Below are 4,612 nucleotides of genomic sequence, written 5' to 3' on the forward strand. Positions count from 1 at the left end.
GTTAGCGGCTGCAACTTTTTTTGATTTTCATAGTGTCTAGTTGTAGCTTTCTCTCTCAATGGTTGGAGCTTTTTCCAACTACAGTTGAAGCTTTTCTATCAATGGTTGTAGCTATTTTCTTTTTAGCAACGCTTGGTCAAGGTTTTTTGTGTCGTTTCGGTTGAAGCTTTTTCCATTGAAGGTTGTATCATTTCATGTCAACGGTTGTAGCTTTCCGGCGATGGCGCTGACAGCTTGTAGCTTTCTCAACATCCAGTTGAAGCTTTCCATCAAAGGGGATGAAGCTTTTTTGTAAACAGTTGCAACATGAGGGGGTGCGATGGTTTCTGCAGAAGCCTCTGGTGTCGCCATCGCCGCCCGGCTCGTCGGCGGCGAGGCAGAAGCACGAGGCACGTGGGAGTTGCAACCGCCGGGGATGGGATTGGTCAACAACCTTGCTGCATCCAATGGTGAATGGGGTTGTAAGCTTGGCGGGGTGAGATCTACATCCATGGTCGTGCGGGGATTCGATCTTCCATGGCCGACGGCGAGCTACTCAAGCGTTGCAGTGATGGAGGCAGGAGACGAGGATGGGGACGAGATCCGCGGAGCTGCGAGGCGGGGATGAGGCGAGATCCGCGGGATAACGCAGGAGGGCTAGTTAACTCGGGTCCACCGCGGCACGTGGTTGCTCGCGAGTGGGTCGCGTGTGCGTGCGTGGATTGGACCGGCTGAAGCTTCCGTCGGCGCACCGTCTCCAAACATTTCCCAAAATGTTATTAGTTAGCGTGGTTACTTTATTTCGTCTACAGAACCGCATTCCTGTTCACCTACCTTTCCACATTATATACCATACTCCTATTAATGGAAGATGTAGAACATTGCCACCTATATATACCCTACTTCTTCCTTCTACTGGTGATCCAACGTCAAGCGACTATACTTCCCACCTGAACACAATGCTCACATACTCGTTTGGGTTCTAATTAGTAATTACACGTAGGAATGGAAGGTGTCGGGATTTTCTAGACAACGCATAGCAATTATTATACAACCAGATTGAATTGAAACACAGGGTTTAGGGTTTTGCGTGGGTGGTTGACATCTAGCCTCACGTCTCAATATATAGATGATTTACAATTACATACGTATACAAATGTGTACAAGGACAATATACTAGACCCTACTTTACATGCCCCCTCAATCCAAACTACATACAAGATTCAGATTGGTTCTAAAACGGTCTAGCATTTGTCTAGTAGCGGGTTTAGTAAATACATCCATTAACTGATCATCTGTAGAAATAAATCTGACTTCCAGGTCACAAGCAGCTACTCGTTCTCTCACAAAGTGGAAATCAATCTCAATGTGTTTAGTCCGAGCATGAAACACTGGATTCGCCGTCAGGTAAGTTACCCCTAAGTTATCACACCACAATATAGGAGTGCGCTGCCGTGGGACTCCAAGTTCTGTGAGAGCTGAGTCTATCCAAATGGCTTCAGCCGCACCATTGGCCAATGCCTTATACTCTGCCTCGGTGCTTGATCTCAAGACTGTGAGTTGCTTCTTTGAGCTCCAAGATACAAGGTTAGGTCCAACAAATATAGCAAAACCACCAGTGGAGCGCCTATCATCAACACAGCCTGCCCAGTCTGCATCGGTGAATATACTCACTCTAGTAAATCTGGACTTATGAATCCGTAGTCCCATGTCTAGCGTACCTTTGACATATATCAGAATACGCTTGACTGCTTCCCAATGATCCTTCGTTGGCTGAGACAGGAATTGACACACTTTGTTCACTGCGAAGGAGATACCAGGACGAGTGAGGGTCAAATACTGAAGTGTTCCTACCACACTGCGATACCGAAAGGAGTCATCTCTACCCAGTAGTGCACCACTATGACGTGAGAGACTCTCGGATGTAGCAAGCGGAGTGGAAGTGGCCTTGTAGTTCTCCATGTTGACGCGATGAAGAAGATCCAAAGCATACTTTTTCTGCGTCAAGGTCATGCCCCCTGAATGAAAGGATGCTTCCAAACCAAGAAAGTACTTGAGGCGACCCAAATCTTTGATGGGAAAGCTAGCAGACAACGACTGCACAAGACGATCCACCACGGCGGGGGTAGAGCCAGCAATCACAATATCATCGACGTACACCAGCATGTATATCTGTATAGTACCCTGGGAGAAGATGAACAGAGATGCATCTGATCTGGAGGCAACAAAACCGAGCTGCGAAAGGCGCTGACTCAAACGAGCATACCAGGCATGGGGCGACTGCTTGAGACCATAAATAGACCATTGAAGTTTGCAGACATGAGAGGAATAAGTGGCATCCTCGAACCCAGGTGGCTGCTGCATGTACACATCTTCGGCCAAGAACCCATGTAAAAAGGCATTTCTCACATCAATCTGTCGGAAGCTCCAGCCACGAGACACAGCAAGAGACAGAACCAGGCGAACCGTGGCAGGCTTCACCACGGGGCTAAAAGTATCTCCGTAGTCAATCCCATGCTGTTGAGTGCAACCGCGAGCAACAGGACGAGCTTTGTGCTTATCAACAGACCCATCAGTGTAAGACTTCTCCTTGCACGTATGATCACGGTGGCGCGTAACCATAGCATGCGCCGGAGCTGCATCTCCAGTAGGAGAAGACGACAGCGACGAGGGCACGGCCGAGGGTGTTGTAGATGAGGGGACCTCAGCAAGGGGCGACACGGCCAAGAGACGATGGTGTGTTGGACCGGCCCAGGTGAGGGTGGCGGCCCGGGCCACGGACCAGGCGAGGTTGGGGACCCAGCCACGCTGGGCGATGGTGGCGACCCAGCCGCATCCGCGGTTGCGCCATCGGGCGAGGCAGACGCGCCTGCCTTGGGCGGTAGGACATGCACGTCGGGCGCATCAGGAGGCGTCGGAGCAGCAACATGTACCTAGGGGGAACTCAAAGCAATATCACCTGCAAAAGAAAAGTTAGATGACAAATAGGACATGTCATATTTACGCACATGAACATCCGAAACTGGTTCATCGGAGGAAAAAGTGAGTGCATGTTCAAGAGAAGCAGGATCAACCGAAACACCGGGTTGAGAGTAAGGGAACACAATCTCGTCGAAAACAACATCATGATAGATGTATATCCGATCGGAGGTACTGTTAAGACACTTATAGCCCTTATGAAAAGGACTATAGCCAAGGAAAACACACATCTTGGACCGAAACTCAAGCTTGTGAGCATTGTACTTGCGGAGACTAGGCCGGCAAGCACACCAAAAATTCGAAGGGAGGAGTAGTTGGGATGAACATGAAACAGACGGAACAGAGGTGTGTCCTTGTTGAGAATTGGAGTGGGCATATGGTTGATGAGGTAACATGTCGTAAGAAAAGCCTCAAACCGAAGTGGAAGAGAGGAGTGCGCAAGCAAGGCAAGACCGATCTCAACCAAATGTCGGTGTTTGCGCTCGGCAATATCGTTCTGCTGAGAGGTATGTGGACATGACACTCGGCGAGAGATGCCCGTGCGTTGAAAGTAGCGATGGAGTTTGTGGTATTCACCACCCCAGTCAGACTGAACGGCCTTGATTTTATAATCTAGAAGGCGTTCGACGTGAGCCTGAAAGTTGTAGAAAAATTTCTTAACATCAGACTTGTGTTTAAGCAAATAAATCCAGGTGAAGCGCGTGCAGTCATCAATAAAACTAACATAATACTTGTAACCTTCCGACGAAGCAAGAGCGGGACCCCAAACATCTGAATGTATTAATTCAAGAGGTACAGTAGTGATTTGAAATGAAGTAGAATAAGGTAGTTGATGACTCTTAGCACGCTGATAGGCATCACAAACTAACGATGAATTATTTGAACTAGAACACGGAAGTTCTTGACTCCGAACAATGGAATTGACCACATTATTTGTAGGATGACCAAGACGTTGATGCCATTGCAACGACGAAAGTCGAACACCGGAGGAGGCACGGCAAGACGATGAAGATGACGCACGAGCGAAGGGGACCTGATAGACCCCCCCCCCCCGTGTAACTTCTACCGTGAAGGATGACGCGCCTGGTTGCTTTGTCCTTAATAAGGAAAAAACGACGGTGAAATTCAACAAACACGTCATTATCACAAAGAAGACGATAAAACAGAGAGAAGATGCTGGATGATTTGTGGAACATGAAGGATGTTACGTAGTTTAAGAGATGAACCGGGTAAACGCGAATGACCAATGTGTGAAATAGACAAACCTGCACCATTGGCCACCTGAACCTGATCCTTGCTGTCATAGCGCTCGTGAAACTGGAGGCGCTCAAGATCATTAGTCAAGTGATCTGTAGCCTCGGTATCCAGCACCCAAGGAAAGTCAACGGTGTCGATGGAGGTCGAGTTGGCGGAGCGGGAGTTATGATCCTGATCATAGCGCTTGCGGCAGTCGTCGGCTTCATGGCCCCAGTTCTTGCAAATTTGGCACTGGGGACGCCAGCGGTTGTGACGCCCACCTCCTCCGCCGTTGTTGCCGGTGTTGCCCCCTCCACCTTGCCGGCCATTGCCGGCATAACCAGCGTTGCGGTCACGGCCGCCGGTGTTGCCGCCATTACCGCGCCTTGGCGGCTCTGCCCTGGCTGGCCATGTCCAT

This window comes from Triticum dicoccoides, chromosome 2A, assembly GCF_002162155.2.
Source record: "Triticum dicoccoides isolate Atlit2015 ecotype Zavitan chromosome 2A, WEW_v2.0, whole genome shotgun sequence".
Taxonomy (NCBI): domain Eukaryota; kingdom Viridiplantae; phylum Streptophyta; class Magnoliopsida; order Poales; family Poaceae; genus Triticum; species Triticum dicoccoides.